The sequence below is a fragment of the Ptychodera flava genome, chromosome 5 (genome assembly GCF_041260155.1).
Source record: "Ptychodera flava strain L36383 chromosome 5, AS_Pfla_20210202, whole genome shotgun sequence".
Lineage (NCBI taxonomy): Eukaryota > Metazoa > Hemichordata > Enteropneusta > Ptychoderidae > Ptychodera > Ptychodera flava.
In genome coordinates, this window is record NC_091932.1 from 29,710,838 (window position 1) to 29,730,392 (window position 19,555).

General features: G+C 38.9%; 2 protein-coding genes across 3 annotated transcripts in view; both read left to right on the top strand.

The window, feature by feature from the left end:
* The window catches only part of LOC139133634 (cytochrome P450 1A1-like), a 122,002-nt gene that overhangs the window by 43,438 nt on the left and 59,009 nt on the right, over positions 1–19,555 (top strand). The gene's annotated exons all lie outside the window — the stretch shown is intronic.
* Positions 10,791–19,555, top strand: part of LOC139133458 (low-density lipoprotein receptor-related protein 4-like) — a 30,020-nt gene continuing 21,255 nt past the window's right edge. For both annotated transcript variants that reach the window (XM_070700066.1, XM_070700067.1), the window contains exon 1: positions 10,791–11,018. The gene's annotated coding sequence lies outside the window, so the exon portion shown is untranslated. The remainder of the gene's footprint in view (positions 11,019–19,555) is intronic.

Below are 19,555 nucleotides of genomic sequence, written 5' to 3' on the forward strand. Positions count from 1 at the left end.
AAAACCAGATATGAACTGAAAATGCTCACGTGTTGCATTATATATTGCAGTTATGTGTAAATTTTAACCTTTGCCACATGTTTGCAACTTCATTGAAAATATTATGATCAACGTAATGAACAATAATCACCGCCGATTAGGTCATGAAGTATACAAATATGTAATTAGCTGAAATAAAAATATCAAAGTTCTTTTACTGCAGTCATTGTATCACCACTTCATATAGCAAGTGTAATTACCGTTGGCCAAGTCCTTCAAGCCATATATGCCAAGCTGTGAACGCTCATTAGACATGCAAATTATACATTAGCTGACATGAAAATGTGAAATGACTTTGATATTGTTTTAACCAGGTATAATCATCAATGTACATAGCATGTTTTGCCAACTTTGATCAAGTAAATCCCAGTATATATCCCTAATAAGCAAAGGTCATTAAATATGTAAATTAGGAATTGGCTTAAGTAAAAATGCTTAATGGTTTTCAATAATGTTGTATCATGGTATCTGCAATATATGTAGAAAGTTTTGTCAACTTTGGTCAAGTTGATTCAGATATATATCTCTAATTAGGAAAGTTCATTTAATATGCAAATTAGGAATTGGCTGAAGAGAAAATGCTTAATGACTTTCAATAATATTGTATTATAGTGTCTTTAATGTACATAGCAAGTTTCATCAATTTTAATCAAGTCAATTCAGATAAATATCCCTAATTATGAAAATTCATTTAATATGCAAATTAGGAATTGGCTGAAGTAAAAATGTTCTTTGATTTTCAATAATATTATATCACAGTATCTTTGATGTATATAGCAAGTTTCAACAACTACAATCAAGTTAATTCAGATATATATCCCTAATTTGGAAAGTTTATTAAATATGCAAATTGGGAATTGGCTGAAGTAAAAATGTTTAATGACTTTCAAAAATGTTGTATCATAGTAGCTTCAATACATGTAGCAAGTTTCATCAACTTTGGTCCAGTCAATTTAAATATATATCTCTAATTAGCAAAGTTCATTAAATATGTAAATTAGGAATTGGCTGCAGTTAAAACGCTTAATGACTTTCAATAATGTTAAATCATAGTATCTTTAATATGCATACCAAGTTTGGTCGATTTTGATAGAGTCAAATCAGATATATATCCCTAATTAGGAAAGTTCATTAAATATGCAAATTGGCAACTCTCTTTCATGTCACCCCTTAATGGTTCCCACTACTGATATATCTTGGTGTGATCAACATTTGTAACAAATCTCATCAAATTGTGTGTAGTCGTTTTAATGAATATCCATTTTTTCTAAAATCATTAATTATGCAAATAAGCAAAAAGTATGCAAGCCACACCCACCAAAAACTAATCAGTTCTTGCCATTTGCTAACTGAATCTATGTACCAGATTTGATTCTGATCTGATAAGCCGTTTTTGAGATATCGGACCAACAGACAGACAGACAGACAGACAGACAGACAGACAGACAGACAGACAGACAGACAGACAGACAGACAGACAGACAGACAGACAGACACACGGACACACAGACAGACAGACATCGCTGCGACATATGCTCACGTGTGTAAACACGTGAGCTAAAAAACGCTGCTGAGAATTCAATCACGGATGCCCTCATGGTGGATGTAGCAGAGCGGAAGGAAATTGCGCCAAGCCCACCGACGCGCCCTTTCAATTGGAAACCCAATTCACTCGTTTGTTGTGTACAGATGGGATCGATTCAAGTTTTCCGTTGCTTGGGTCAACGGCAGCCGAGCCGAACAGAACTCTGAATCAGGGTACCAGCAGTTGCCCCGGTGACTGACATTGCAGAATGCACAGAAGGGGAAGGACCAATGATCGTTTTATAGTGATTTAATTTACTGCTTGTTTCCTCGATGAGAATGGAATATGACGTGTGTTTGAATGTACACGTATGTATGAAGTACTTTTACATGAAATCTTGTAAAACGCGATTATTTAATGTCGATTTCATTATTTTGCACATCTTTTCAACAGAAGTACCCCCTGCCCCTTCGCCCCTTTCTCGCTTTCAGATCAGTTCTTTAACGTATCAAATTCCACGTGAAGAGTGTCGGCGAATTTGCAAGAACAGCTACTTGAAAACTGCCTCTTAAGAATAACAAGCGAACAAACATTTGTCACACGTATCGGCAAATTGGCAAGCTATTCAAAATCTCCGCAAGTGGAGATATTTCGATCGAAAGCAAACCGCGCGTTGTTTGAGGTACTTCAATTACCTCCGTACCGATCAAAAATACTCCTTTTTGGGCAATTTCAATAACGATTCTTTGAAGACTGAGAGTCAATTCGAGCAATTTTAAACTTCGGTACCCTCAGCGGCTGAGTTATCTATTTAGTCTTTAAAAGGTTCACTTCTATAAATAAAATGTATTACAATTACATATCTAGCTTCTCTGTTTATTTATCTTTTATTGTTTTAGCTGTTATTTAATCATTGCCACTGACTTTGAATTGCAGTCTGGTTCTGGGCGAGTCACCGCACGGTTAATTCACCAAGCTGACGCGCCAAGCTTCGCAAGCCCCTCGCCCACCCTCTCCCGAAACCTTTCTCCACTGATGAAGATCAATGCTATTTAGAGCGGACATACATTCGACTTAGTATGGGAAACTGAAATGGCATTTGTTTCTCGATTTCAAGGAGAAAGTCCATCAATGAATATATTATTGTGTAACAACGTCGAAACCAATGCCGCAATGTACATAGAGATTATGTACATGATCAAGTTCAATCATATATGGCAAAATAGTCAAAATAGTCTCATTACGATTGCATACAAGTTCTTTTTAATGCAACATTTTCAATGCCTCAATTTTTTTGATTTGACGTCTTCTAACATAAACGGCCACTCGATTATGACTTGTGATGTCACCGCAACAGAGAGTGAATCTTTTCCTTGACAAATTCGTAAATTAGATGGGATTAAAACTGATTCCACTGATTAAGGAATGAGGACTTCTTTGATTGTTAATATAACGAGTGAGTGGAATAGAAGGGCCAGTAGGTGTAACTTCCAAGTATGCAATAATTGCTGTTTTACTTTTTGTCTTGTATGTCAACTGCAAGTTCTTGTTCTACCCCCAAAAGCATGTTGAAACACCAACTATTTAGTTTGCTAACACAGCGCCTATGTGTCTAAATTGCAATGTTATTGTTAACATTTGAATTCGAGTCCGGACCTAGATTCAATTGTTAAGGCTCCATAAGCTGTGTCTTTTGGCTTTTTTTTCAGAACTTTTGTTTTGTGGTTTCCCTACACTTTCTGCAAATAATCCCTAAATTGTAATTTAATGCCAAGTATATAGCATATCAACACAACCTATATGAGTATAATCTCCGTTGTTATTGTTGAAAATTGTATTCAAGTCCGGACTAAAATTCATTCTGTAAACAATAAACTATGATCACTACACACATACAAGCTGTGTTGACAAAAAGAATACTTGAAATTTCAGCATGACAAACGGATTAGGGTCAGACACGGTAGTTGATATACAGAAGAAGAACACTGAAAAACTTGCCACAAGTTACAGTTTATGTCCCTTTAATAATGGTTCACATAAGTACTGCTCAACTTGACAAACTGAATACTGTGTATCTCAACGTGTTTCGGGGAGTTGAACAAGAAAGAGTACTTGACAAAGAGAACAAGAATAATGAAAAAAAAGTACAGCTACTGGCCCTTAACTGATCCAAATGACATTTGCACACACCTTTGCGAGAGATTCTCCATTGCAAGGACAGACTATGCACAGATTAAGGCAGTCGGCTGTGCGATACCATGTGGTGGCGCACTGCAGGTTTGGCCTAAATAATTTGATACTGTTTTGAATTCTGCGCAGACCATGAGGCGGCCACAGGGAAACGACGTGTTTTGTCAGTCGATCACTTGTCAATTAGCCAGGAAACGTTCTGTCAGGAATATGTACAGCCGGCTAATCAATCAATTATCAAGTAATCAATAGATTGATCTTAAATATAATCAATCAATCAATCAATCAATCAAATCAGTGTTTCTTTCGGTCTATCTCAGTTTGTCAATCAATCCAATCCTTAATGGCGAAACCAGTTTATCCGTTTATTACTCGACTGATGATTGGCAAATATAATTCATTTATTTGATCAAATAAAAGGTTAACTTTGCGATGGTCTTAGCCGGCACATTATCCGTAGGTTACTCATTCGAACGTATAATGCAGATTTTGGTCAACCCAACCAACAGAGGGATCTCAAATTTATGGTATTTATGAAAGAGGAAAAACCTCATAAGCTTGCAGATGGATACTGAAAAACTGCCTTTTACAAACTGAACGCGTAAACCGAAACTCGATCAACAGCCATTTCCTCTGGGTGAGGACGATTGATTCTGTTCTCGGCATACACGTTTCATCTCAAATGTGGATTGCATTTCTAAAACACATGGTCTGTGTGTAGGTATTTGTCATTAGAAAAAAAAACACGAGTAGAGCTAAGTAATTAGCTTTATTACGTTCAGTTTCTAATTAAGGGTTGTGTTCTTGGTAGGCCGCTGAGGTTGTTTCACCGCCCCCAGATCTGGGGAAATTTGCATGTTTTTCCCTCGCCAGATACTTCTGTGCGCCAGTTTTATTCTTACTTTGAAAAGGGTAAGAAAGAAATTGAATTACATCCAAGTCTTGGCTACCGACATTCGTTTGTCGACAACGCCAGCTCGCTCGCGCCGTGTTGATGCTCGTCCACGTGATCCGTAAATTGTGTGATCAAGCTCCCACTGCGCAGGCTCGGGCATCTTTTTGATCACCGAATGAGATTGAAAGCAAAAGAAACTGCGGAGGAACGTCTTATTTAGATCTCGATCACAAAGTACCGAGTATCTGAGGTTTCTCCCCAGCGCTCTGAGGATTTGAGGAAAAAAAGCGAAAGTCACCACATACTCTATGGTCTAGTGTCAGCCATAAACTGTAAGTATCTTTTTTCCTCAAAGACGTTCGCTTATGATGTCAAGACGTTTGCAAGGTGTCTCCGACAAACCCGGTATCGCTTCTAGAAAACACAGACTGACAAGGTGCAATGTAGTTTTTATATGTAAAAAGCGTTCTTTTTTCACTAAAATTATAGAAATTTGTCGGAAGTCCAAATAACTTGAAATGGGAAGTCAAAACTATGAGGGATATATATATATATATATATATATATATATAAACAGATTACTTTGAACTTGAAGTAATCTGTATTATTTATAACGCTCTGCTTTTTGCATGAGCACTGTAATTTCCCTCGAGGACATCTGTATACTTCGAGATAGATAGATATATATATATATATATATATATATTAATATTATATATATATATATATATATATATATATATATATATATATATATATATATATATATATTTATATATAATCCCATGGTATTTTTCTCTGTTTGACGTCATCGTATACGAGTGTTTTTGCGGAGCCGTACAACTTCGAGCCGAAGGCGAGAAGTTGTGCGGCTCCGCGAAAAACACGAGTATACGATGACGTCAAACAGAGAAAAATTCCATGGGATTATATATTTATCACATGAACAGTCTTCTTATTTTTCTTTGATGTGGATGGATCAAAATTATTGTAACAAATTGCATGATTTTTATCGCGATTTTGTGTTTTATATACGCGGATTACTTACATTTAATGAGTAAAGCGGTCCGTCACCCAGGAGATGTGCAAATGTTTACAGGTATACTTTCATTCATAAATCCCATTAAGCTAAAACTTTGATACATGGAATGGTATCTCCACCAATCAGACATACGGATTCGGTCACGTGCTCGTGTCAATCATTGTCTCGCGCTGGAGCGATGCCAAGGCAAGTCTGCGATCGGCGGACATAGCTTTCACCGCGCTGGCGACGGATAACGATAGTATTTTGAGTTATTTAGAATATTTAGAATTATATTTATAAAGCGAATGCAACGGCACGATCGAAACAGTAATTATCATTCTTAGAGATGTTGTGGCTTTTAAAATATAACAAGTTTACGGCCTTGGCGAGCCCGAAAGTTTCAGATCGATGACACACACAGTGTGCGCTTGTAGTGGGCACTGCCGTCACCGGTCTCCGCCGGTGGCCATCTCAGTCGTCAATGTTTTCGTCATAGGGCCTACGGACTTTGATATTTGCTGTAGCACATATATCGCCCGTAGGTACTTCCCAATTTTGTTACTTGACGGGAACTCTGTTCTGTTGTGAGTGTTGTCTGAGTCAACTTTCGAAATGCATCGGATTCTACAGCGCTGCACTGCAGAGTTTAGGCCTACGCTACAGTTCGACAGGGCTTGATTCCGATCGAGAAACAACGGAATAGTATTTGTGTGATGAAGGAAATTTATCGTTGTTCGTCGATATTTGTGCCTTCTATGTCGCTTTCCCGAAGTTTATACAGTATTCATTTATTAAGTTGAACTTTCGTTGAGGTGTATCTTTCGGGTTTATCGCTAACCGGGATCGCCAGGTAAGACGTCGCTTGGCGATCGCCAGGTACGACGATATCCACATTGAGCCTTGCTACTGGAGCCGTGACGTTACCGAGTCAAACGATCGACGGTATCCTCATTCGATTCTTGGGAAAAGTAAAGCTTTAGCGACTCAAAATTTCGTTGGGCATGCCTTCTATGTTTCCGTATCTGGATTTATCGGGTCACCTTTTTGTCAAAATGCCATGAGAGCACGGCATCGATCACGACAAATCGGTCTGTGTCGCGACGTGCACGTACGAACGGTACCGTTGCAGGAAAAAAGTTCCGGTTGATGACGTACAACAGGGGTAATATGGATTTCTTATCTGTGCTGGTGTACGTCACACAGGTGGAGATACGGGCCAGTTCATGTGATAAATAAATAAATATATATATATATATATATATATATATATATATATATATATATATATATATATATATATATATATATATATATATATACGGAGACAGCACATCTAAAATAAATTAGTATGAGATTGTGTCGATATCCAGATAATATTCGGTGTTGAAAATGTAACAATATTAAATGTTTCAAGGTTACTGTCGATTTTCGAAAGATTTCCAAATTGCACGAACCGTCAGTGATTTGTGCGTCTAAATGTCAGGGGTCGCTGTTGAAAACGAGCCTATTGCATCAGATTCTGACGTCAGGCGTGATTGCATCTTGATTCCCACATCTTTTCAATTTGCTCTAATTGACGAGTGCAACCGTCCAGATCGCTGAAGTCTGAATCAGTGAACTTCCTTTGGTCTCCAAAGTATTAGAGTTCACCACCTGCCTGCGTCTCAATCTCTCCAGTTTCATGAACTGAAACAAATTAGAGAGATTTGAAACAGACGTGTGAAAATCCTTGTGAGATCCGCTCGATCATTGAACTGTTAGCAACCCCCCAGACAAAAATCACAGGCCCCATCAGTATTTCTAGGAATTGTTTTGGAATTTCAAATTGAATCAACCTGGCATGTTCCCAATATTCTCTTCATCGACATCCTCTGATGACTCAACAAAAACAGTGAGTCGACTTTGTGAAATTTCGGCATAAATTCACTTTGTTAGTGACAAGGCATTGACGTAAGCCCATCGAGCTAGTTTGAGTAAACATCCACTAATACAGTAACCGTTAGTTCGCCGTGTGGATTGCGTTCACCCTTGGTCCAGTAATACACTCTGACATTGAAAAGTAAATATAAATATTTTATTCTCCTCTCCCCGAAGAATCCAAAGAAACAAGGTTGTCTCCAAGTGCAATGAGATCAAATCCAGATCGTAAATAAGAGAGCGTTTGACAGACACAGAGTAAGGTCACAGACCCCATGCAAAGAAACCCTGGCGTTCTTCTCTTGTAAACAAGAGACGCAGAGAACGATTAAGATGCAACCTTGGACTAGAGTGGAAAAGGTGCACCACGATTTTCTCCACTTTCACCACTGTGTATACTGTTTGGCTTCAGAATGGCCATTGGCCTTCCTGCTATTAACAGTGTGCCAAGTACACGTTTTTAATTTCTTTTCTCTCACATTCACATTTACTCGACGTTTGATTGTCGTATCTGGTGTGTGGCGAGGGTGAACGTACGTTTTGGAGGGGGAGGGGGCTGGTTAAAGGTATACTGTCACCTGTTCCAATTTTGCCACAGTTACCATTGAAAGAGAAAAACTAACCAATCACAGATTCTAAGCGGTTGGCCGCTTTTTAAAATAGCGCCATAACATGTGCATTTTGAATACCAAGGAACGCCCCTTTGACGATAATATAGGCATATTCAGTTTACAGGTGATTGTATACCTTTACGTTACAAGAAGAATTTGCAAACAGTCACAGATTTTCATTCTCGGTCAAAGACACCCAAACAGTTTTGAGAAATTAACATTAATTTTTGAAAAATTCTCAGCCACACTCCCTGCCACACTAAGGTGTCTTCTGCCAAAGTTTCTCCTCGTGTGTTCATGTATACGGCAGGTAGCCCCTGTGATGTACAACCATTTATGCAGTTATACGGTCTGTCCGCCGTATACTGCAAGCCAACGTGTCCAATGCCGCGTGATGTTGTGAAAATAAGCCGATGACATCATCAAATAAATATTAAATACAGCATTATTTACCAAATCTTTGCCTCATAATGTTTCCAAGTTACCGTTTAACAATATGAGTAGCCTAGTGACCGCACATAGTTCTCTCGTCCTGCAGGGCTTAAAATCGTACGGAGAACGATGCCTTGTTCCTAGGGCCTAGACCAAGTTTCAAATAATATTAGTTCTGATATACTTTATATCGATAAGTATTAATTTGAATGTTGAGGTGGTTCACTGGTTTCCCTGCAGTGTCCATTTATCTAGCCATCTATCTGTCAATTTATCTAAGAGAAGGGCATACATGACTTGAGTTACACCCATAATAGCGATCAAGAGCAAGAAAGACACACACAAACACACACACAGATAGATAGGTAGATAGATAGATAGATAGATAGATAGATAGATAGATAGATAGATAGATAGATAGATAGATAGATAGATAGATAGATAGATAGATAGATAGATAGATAGATAGATAGATAGATAGACATCAAACTATACAGATGCTCTTCAGGGAATAGATAGATAGAGAGATAGATAGAAAGATAGATAGGTATCAAAGTATACAGATGCTCTTCAGGGAAATTACAGTGCTCGATGCTAAAGCAGAACGTTACAAATAAATAACACAAATTTCTTCAAGTGCAAAGTAATGATATCTTTTTCTTAAGTTTCATGCATCCTGCAATCATCAGACAGAAGAAGTGAAAAGCTTCTTAGCTCAACAGTCTCATATATATGATCGGGACGTACCACTCACCTCTTCTCTGTCTGAAGATTGCAGGATGCATGAAACTTAAGTAACATATATCATTACTTTATACTTGAAGTAATTTGTGTTAATATATATTTGCGAGAAGGCTTTAAACTCTAGCTGAATATGGACGCACGAGTAAACCCATTTCAACCTATTTTGGTCTGTTCTTTTCTTTTCTTTGGAAGAAGATAAAAGACAAGAGCTATATAATATTCCTCCTAGGCTTTTCTTCCTCACTTTCTTTTGCATTTCCCTCAAATGCACAAAGAAAGAAAAAAACCTTCTCGACAACTGTCTCCCAGTCTGATGATTGCCCCTCACATGGGGAAACCTCTGATAACTACGTGGGTGTATTATGGCTTGCTTGAATTTTTTCAAGAGTGTCCGCATCTTTTTGTCCGCTGAGAGACCGCTGGCGAACAATATTATATTTTATGCGAAAAGCTATGTTGACGGTAAAGGGTCAGTGATGTTTGATAGAAAGTTATTTGATATTCCTGAGCTCTGGCCTGTGCACAATTTTAGATCGAAGGGTCAACATTTGGATCAACATATACCTCTGTTCCCCTCAATGGAGAGTTTAAGTTTATATGTACGCCACGAACTGTGGTTGCATGCGAGTGCAAAGCGAGGTCAAAATCCAGGCCATGAGGAAGTAAGTTAGGGACCGTCTCGCATTGTCGCAGAAGTTCAAGAAACGAAATTTCTTCGTTTAGATCAAAACCCCCTCCCCCTAAACGAAACTTCAAAAGTGCGAAATGTTCATGTCTGCCTGAGACTACAATGTTGCATTTTGCTATAGCTACTAAAGACGTATGCCCCTTGCCACATTACAATTAAAGTAATCGATCAGATTTGAGTACTAACAGGGCATTTACCGCATAAAAGTTTCATTTTATTTTATTTTATTTTCCCTTTTTGCATCTCTTGTGCTGTTCTTTGTCTTTGTGAACACGCAATTTGTACTTGGTAGGGGCGGTAAATAAGCGAGAAACTTTGACAAGGGGGCCCAGGCATGTTCAATCATATTAAAACGACTATGATCAGGTGCATTACAAGTGAGAATAAAGAAATCTCGTGGTTAGAGCAGACGCTTATAAATAGCACATTTAAAAAATGATACTTTTGTCACTGTATAATTTGATGAATGAAAGGTTTAGGATACAATGTTACTATCGGAAAATTGTGTTTGGGGCACAAACGAGATGGAAACAGTTACAAATTTGTTGGCACGAGTGTGCAGTTTTTCTTTAATTTAAAATAAACACACGAAAACTTGTGATCACACAATAAAAGTGCGAAAGTGAAGTTCACTAATTGAATGGAGGTCAAACCCCCTCTCCCCGTAAACGAATGAATTTCGCTTTTTGAACTGCTGCGACAATCTGAGACGGTCCCTTATGTTCAACAAGAACAAAGCAAGGTCACAGATCTAGGGCCGGAAAAAGGCCTTATGGTTTCCCCTGAAAATAGACAGGACACATTCTTTGAACCGCAACGGTCACCAGAACAGATTCTTCAGATGCAACAAAGGGACGAAGCGGAGAAGTCCCAAGCCATGATTTCTCGGCTTTCCTTGCCTTTGACCGTTGCCTTGATACTGAGTGGCTTTACATTGGAAGTGACCAGTCTCAGTAAGTACATCGACTGTGTGTAATTACCCGTCCTGTTTGTCTTTTCCCGCTGTTTCAGCTTAATCGAAATGTGTCCGTGAAATATGGTGTGTGGGTTGACATGCGTCACACGGGAGGGGGTGGGGCTGATTTTCCCGTTGGATATTTTGAAATAATCAATTTTGATCAATAGAAACATTAAGTTTTTTATTTTCGGTCGCAATAATGTCGAAACGACCAAAAAAAGTGATAAAACATCATCGATCTTAGCTTTTTTTCACCACGCACTATATTATTAGGAGGTATCCATTATCATTCTGTAGGCCTGGAAGTGCCCAACACACCGTTACTTTATATTGCACCAAAGGGTAGAACCAATTGAACTCGGGGAGGGGTGAGGCTTTGGGGAAATATTGTTGTCTGAAAAAGAATACAAATATTTTGAGTGTTAAGGAGCGCAGCACTTTCAAGGTCAGTCTTCTCCACATAGCTTTTTTACCACGTAACTTTTGTTCATAAAATTGAAATAATCAGAAAGATAGACTGTAAAATTGAACTTATACGGAACACTACAAGTTTATTCAAGATGCAGTTGTAAACCGGTTACAGTAGGTATAGTTCTTAATCGCACGTTTCAAAAAGATTGCAATGCGACCCACAACAGAAAGAAAATCGCTGCTAAACCCACTTCCTCGGGCCTCCAGTACCCCCAAAGATCAAATGCTTCTAACCCAGTCACAAGAACCATGTAATGTAAACTCACACGATGTTTTCTTGATCTGCAAGCTTTAATGGCAAGACGATGACTCTCTTTACCTTTTGGTCCCTCCCTCCGTCCTCTCTTGCTCGCTCCCTCACTCACTCTCGCTTTCTCCCTCTGTCTGACTGTCTGTCTGTCTCCCTGTCTTTGTCTGTCTGTCTGTCTGTCTGTCTGTCTGTCTGTCTGTCTCTCTCTCTCTCTCTCTCTTCTCTCTCTCTCTCTCTCTCTCTCTCTCTCTCTCTCTCTCTCTCTCTCTCTCTCTCTCTCTCTCTCTCTCTCTCTCTCTCTCTCTCTCTCTCTCTCTGAATGAGTGCACATGCGTCTACCAAAGTCTCAACTGTAGGATTCGTTAGTGGAAATAATAATTATATTTTACTGTTCTTGGTATATTTTTGTTTGTGCCTACCAAATTTGATTGCATATTCTTATGCATCGAAAGGAAGGGATCTCAGGCAGAGTGATTGTAACATATGATCATGTGAACGCTATAAACCAATCGTGTGAACCGTTTCGAAAGTTATCTACCTGTTCTAACGGAACTTGTAGTAAAAGATGATGAGCAGTACTCGCAAGCCGGCGTGCGCAGACAGCTAAGTCGTTTACGACCGAAGGAGGTTTCGGCAAAGTGGTTCTTGTGTGAGAACGTTGGTATTTCCGTAATACTTGTATCAGTACTCGGAGTAATGGCGAGCAAGCAATCACTGAGTCGTCAGCGTGCGGGCAAATGAAAAACAGGCAACGGGTCTGACGGGTAGGCCTATTGGGAGAGCTACATCGCGGTTTGGAGATGACATTGATGAGTATTAAGGATACGGAGGGCCAACAGGCAGTTTTCCTTGGGCGGGATGGGGGTGGGGTGGAGGTGTGGGATACTTATGAGCGGCGGCGAAACATGTCGAAATCACTGTGGCATATGGTTTCGAATAGCTCTATAAACTGTCCCCTCTAAATTTAAATTTTGTGTAAAAATACCGATTACTGCATTTTTGATAAACCATGTACATGTAGGACACCTCATGTCACCATTTCTTTAAAGCTGCCGATAAGCGCCCTCTGGCCTGTTGGACAGAAAGTTTGTTTACAGTTTTATGACAGTTGACGTAAGAAATATTGGAAGAACGTAAAACCGACCATGCCAACTGACCTGGGGGTCCAGCAGACATGATAAATCAACCGCCGATAGCAGATATTTCTCTCCATCGTATTTAGTCTATGCCATATCCTGTTTGTCACATGTTAATCCTGAAGTCAACCTGTTACCATGGTAATCACTCTACCCCCCCCCCCCCCCGGAGTAAGTTTAAGCGACAGTGTAAATATATACTCGATTTCGGTAAATTCACCGCTTGCACACGGAACCCAAAACGTCTTCACTGCCTGATATCAGAGACTGCCCCGGCGGCCTTGCCCGCTTTGGATTGCCTTTGAGATGGAGATTGGCGAAACCGAAAAAAATAAGGGACTGGACGTAATTTAGCAGGGGGGAGGGCCGGGGGGATTTCGTATGAGAGTGACCAAAAATTTATGACCCTCCCCCAAAGCAAGGCTGAAAAATTTTGTGACCCTCCCCCAGTTTCAAAAAAATAGAACATTACAAATTGATCGAATCTTCAACGATCAAAAATTGAGGTGGGGATTTACAACACAGGGCAATATGGAAGGATACCAGCAAAGGATGCCTGCAATTTTTTTATTTGCTTCTGCTTGTGACAAGAACAAGTCTAGACATGGATGTCAGCCTTACCTAAGAATACTTTCAATGACATGGTGTCAGTCCCATTTGACCAGCATGGGTAAAACTAATCTTGTAGAAAAAAATCTCGATAATTCTATGCTACAAAATTTTCAGTACTTTTAATAAAAGGGAAACCCCTGATTTCTCTGCCTACACAATATGCATTTTGATTGTTATGATAATGGTTTAATATACTGTTTAACTCTTACACTGTTTAACCCTTTCACCACCATGGTTTGGCCCCAATCCAATTGTTATCAATGGTGAGTGTGGACCTGTTTACAGGAAATTGGGGTGAACAGGTTAACTTAGTAAACCAATCACCAGATAAAGGAGTACTGGTATTCTTGTTTCCAGTGTGGTATGGATGGATTGTTCTGGGGAACACCATAGGATAAACTCTATGATTAAATTAATTCATTGTTTGATTTTCTGCACAAGTTTGATGAAATGCTCTATTTTCCACTTTGTCAGCACACTTGTAAATGTGGAACAAACCACAAAAAACAGTTTAAGACTTCACTAGACACAAAAAATGACACCTCTGCTCAAGTGTCATCAAGCTAGGCTGACAAACTGAATCAATACAAAGCATATCATGCTAAAATACAGCAGCTAATATTGAACAATTCTGAAATCTTATGAAGTTATATAACTCTGACCTGCAAAGTAAACAACAAAACCAACATCTTGTCCATACACCATTGTTTCAAATTACAGTGACTGACAGGCAAAACTAACAAAACAGCAAACATGGAATTTAGCCATTTTCATTGGCCATTAAAGGGACAAAGTCACTCATTTTTGACAAAATTTTGGTCATTTTAATTTCCGTTGAATATATATGCTTTTCTGCTGCTCACTGAAATGGGCTTAATTGCAATCTCTGGTTGTCACAGCTCAACTCATATGCATGCATGGATATAACACGTGGTCACTTAATAATTTAATTTAAGGTATGTACCAAAAATTGTCACAGTAAATTTCACATGTTAATGTGCCTTATAAAAAGTAAGAATTTAATTGCAATAACCAGAGAGTGAGCACATTTCAGTGAGAATAATCTATCAAAAGAAATTTAAATGGCAAAATAATGTCAATAATGAGCAACTTTGTCCCTTCAACTTGGTACATATCTAGTAGAGATTCTTTTAATTCAAGTGTCAAGCAGCATGACCATTGCACTGTTGAAGTATTAAACTGGTGGCAATGAATAGTTTTATGATTGGTACATTGACAAGATAGTATTGTCCAAAGTATCATAATATTAGCCATTTCTGAACAGGGATATAAGATTACACCACCATGTGAACTCACAAATATTTCCAATATGAAAGTTCAGTCCTCTGCTGAATGTTGAATCATGTACCGGTATGTTGTACACATGGAGGTAGACACCGAGCATAGATTTATGTAAAAGAGTTAAAGTCTTGGTACTAGATGACCACTAAACAAGATTGGCAGTCCGCTTGTTTCAAAGCTATTTAAAAACTTTCTTCTGGGCCTATTTCATATCATACTTGACCCTCTGCACTTGACCTGCAAGCTTGGTACGTACATGTATTCTGGAAAATGACAGTAATTTCAACGTCATTTTAAGTCAGAGATTCGTCATGTAAGTCATTAATTTCACTCAATTATTTCTGTCCGTTCTTCCTGACTGTCAAAATTGATTGAGGTCTAAGTATTGAAAGTACTTAATTTAATGATGATTTTCACAAATATGTTTCATTTACAACTTAACTAAATTGTAACTACTTCCAAGTGTGACTGTGAACATCATTCTAAAAATATTCAAATACCTTCAACGCATACAAGTTTGTTTACAAGTTTCGCGCTGCCAAGAAGTTCTCTGGACGTACACTGTACATTTTAGCCTATCATTTTCAGGAAATAAATGTCTGTATGTTTAAAAGATTGACTTGTTGGCTTATGAAAAATATATTAAGGATCACAAGGATGTTGATATTGCAATTCACAAGTCTCGGTGTTGTTTTCCCAAGCAGGAGCGTATCAGTATCACCATGGACCTAGCTCTGCATGGCAGGGCTGTGTATTACCAGCTAGCGAGCGTTATACGGCCTCCTACCACAGGCTGACTATAACGCTGGTAACACAAGCCCTGCCATGCAAAGCTAGGAGCTACCTCACTCTTTTGATAGTACCGTGGTATCATATATTGCTTTATGTAGCTACAGTTCCGAAACTGAAGGGTTTGCCTTTTTTCGAGTTTAAGCTTTTAGATTTTGGGGTTTGATCAAGTTGATGTCCTACCTAAACAGCAGTCCAAATGTTGAGGTACAACGGCAATATTGCCGTACGCTAGGAGGATATGTGTACCACCGTCGTTACACAAAGACTACTAACCCCAAAGAGCTCTCTCTCTACCGGGTGCATAGGCCTTCGCGTTGCGACTGTGGTTGCACCTGTGTGATGAGTATGCCGTTGTTGGAGGCAATCAAAGCAGTAGGGCTTAGACTGCTACACCAAGTCAATGGCATATCATGTAAAGTAGTACCCTTTCACTTTGGCTTTGAACTGCAGATGTAGAATGTTATGATTCAACAGACTGTCCAATAATTCCAATAATGAATGCCCAAATTGGCTCATAATGGAATAGAGCACTTATACTCCATTAAGGGTAATCGTAATAAATAATGCTTTTCAAATGTTTTCTTTTATATTAATGCACATGCATGTGCCTGCCATTTTTTCTAAGGAATTATAATTTAATATTTATCAAAATATCAGTGAAATTCATAATTTTGGAATGTATCACATTGACAATTGAGGGAATACTGGAAACAATGTGACACTGATCTCCATAACAATGATATATGGTCATGTGCAATGTATTGAGCAGTTCAATCTCTACATGGGGAGGAAATATGGGAAAGTATGTGTTCCTGGTACAGATATAGAACTACATGTGTGCATGACCCCATTATTCACTTGGTCAGTTTTATAACATTCCTGATAGACCTGTGTAGTCAGAGAACTTGAAATACCTTTACATGCGCTTATTGCACTCGTATGAAATCCAGTTTTACAAAATGTACTATTGTGTTCCAGTAGACAATGAGAAGTTTTGGTCATGTTGCCCTGTTTGTGGGGAAAGGTCAACAGAAAGGCTATGCCTATTCAAGCAATAATTTAAGCAAACAATTCAAAGTATGGTCATGGATTGAATGCTATAGTGTGAAATTATGGTGTTTTAACATTGACAATACTTTGTCAATTTTTGTGCCTCGTTTCTTTGCATTTTAAACATATCACAGAAAGCAGCCTAGATAATAGAGGATAGACTGATCCTGATTTGACACAGAAGTGGCAAACACTATTTCATGACCAATCAAGTCTCCATATTCTGAGTGACATTGGGATATCACCATATTTAATCAAGTTCAATCTAAATATGTGATCAACATGGCTGATTCACTGTATAAATTACCCATACTAAATTTCAACAAATGTCAGATATCCTGCCTTCATAACACAAATGAACACTATCCATTCCAAAGATAGTACCCAGGTGGTAAAGCCAATATAAACTTGAAAAATGCCACAAGTAGAAATACCAATCAGATGACTGTACCTAAATATTTAAGTATACTAAAATCACTCTTCTGGAATCAAAATTATTAATTATCACGTCAAAGCTTACTCTTAATTTCAAACAATAGTATCTCTAAAAACTACAATTCATGTACCAATAAAGTGACTGATGCAGGGTGGAGCTTGGCCTTAAACTTTAAAGGGAAGTGGCTTATGAAAAAGAGGGAACTTTTGTTGATCAAAAAATGGAATGAGAAATAATATTGTCAAATAGTTATAGGTTCAAGATTGACTACATCAGTGAAACAATGTAAGATATTGTGGTAATATCCAGCAGTGTTTTTGTTAAGGGCGGTACCTAGGTAAATGTTACCGGGTTCGTTCCCCGGTCATTTTACCAGGGTTAACCTTGGTATATCAGTGCAGTCATACTAGCGGACCCAATGTTCCCTAATCTTAGCAAAAACACTGTCCAGTGTTTGTTAACGAAACACACTACATGTACACTGGGCAGCCAGAGTGCCACGGTTAGCTGAGGAACAATACATTGGATTTGCTACAACTTAATGGCGATAAGAATAGCAACAAGAGAAACAATCCTATTTGAGATAATGTGGGGAAGAGATGCACAGAGAGTTGGGAATGAGCACTTAATAGAAAGTAAAAGGCAGTGTGCGAGTGATGTCATGTGAGCATAATTGTCTATACAAACAATTTTGCTTTCTACCTTTAGTGCACCGACAACAAGCCCAAAAATTTGTGACCCTCCCCCTTAGAGGAGCTCAAAAAATTGTGACCCTCCCCCAAACAGAGGCTCAAAAATTTGTGATCCCCCATCCCCCCGGCCCTCCCCCTGCTAATTTACGTCCAGTCCCTAATCATGACAAAACAGTCAGAACAAAAACCAGCAAAACGAACAAGCAGATAGGTACAAACCGCCGCTACCGATGACTGCATCAATTACTGTCGTTGTGGTAAATTTTACGACCACTTCTTTCAATTAGATAAATGCGTCAAATAAGAGATATATACTCTCTCTCTCTCTCTCTCTCTCTCTCTCTCTCTCTCTCTCTCTCTCTCTCTCTCTCTCTCTCTCTCTCTCTCTCTTTTCCTTTTCTCTGTCTCTCTCTTTTTTTCCTGTCTCTCTCCTGTCTTTGTTTCTCTGTACAGTGTCTCTGTCTCTACCCCTGTCTGTTGTCGTCTGTCTGTCTGTCTCTTACGTCTCTGTCTCTGCCCCTGTCTGTCTGTCTGTCTGTCTGTCTCTTCTCTCTGTCTCTGCCGATCTCTTTCTCTGTTTCTTTCTCTGTGTCTGTCTGTCTGTCTCTCTCATAGATCTAAGACAAAATCTTATGCAGAAGTAGACATTTCCCTTCATTCCCTTCACATCCAACCTTTGCGACAGCGACAACATTTTGATTTTCACTTCAAAACTACGTTTTCCCCACAGTCCATGCGTACCAACATTACCTTATAATCAGAGTCAAAAGCAAGCTATATAAACAGTTCAGATCTAACAAGAACGAAACATACTAAGTCATTCTTTTGTTATCGAACACCTTGCAAAATTGCCTAGCAACACGAACGCCGTCGGGAAACGCCCATCGGTATCCCAGCACGAAGCCGTCGTACATCGGAATTCTCGGCTTGTCCATCGAAAAAAACATGGATTGACGTCACGGCCGTAGGACATGCGACATGACCTAGAGTAACCCCTCATGATGTTGACAGGCCGTGGTGACGTGTAAAGCAAATTTGACTTGTGACGATTTTTGATAGCGGAATTAATGCCCCATTTAGTTGTAACGAGCGGTAAACAACATTACCGACGGGGCTCGGCCATTCCTAAATCTTCGAATTCGGAGACAATGCCTTTATTGGCCGTTAATTGTGAGGTAGAATGGTACAAACGGTGGTACCAGATAACGCGGAGTCGCCACTGACCAACAAAAAGAAGCCCACGTTATCATGCGAAAACTTGCCAGGAGCGAAATGCGAATCTTTCTCAGCAATGTAGCAATTGTTTCGCCATTGAGTGATGGGTGGAAAAGTGTGGGAATTGTAAAGGAGTGATTTGGCCCAGTGAAAAACTTAAATCACACCTTTCAATTATCTGAAGGTATACCCTTGAGCGTAGATCGTGTTTGTCACTGAATCTAGAGGCTCACTGTTAGTCAGCGTGAAACAAAACACATCTTAATCCGTGTCTTTCAAGGCCATTTTCACTACAAAAATCTCGTGTTTTTTCGTACCATGGAGCGACATGCCAAGAAACTTTTTTCATGGACGTTGGTCAAGTTTCAACACAGATTTCTGTTCGCCACCTAGAGATGAAACATGCAATTAAGGTAGCATGCGTCTCGAAAGTGAAAGACTAAAACTTTTGCTCAAACTTTTCTCAAGGAATATTTCAACAATTCTCTTTCAAAATTAAGAATAAAAATCGGGGGTCACCGTGCAAATTTTGCTACTAGAGTAACAAATTACCAAAAATCTACCGATATTTGAAAT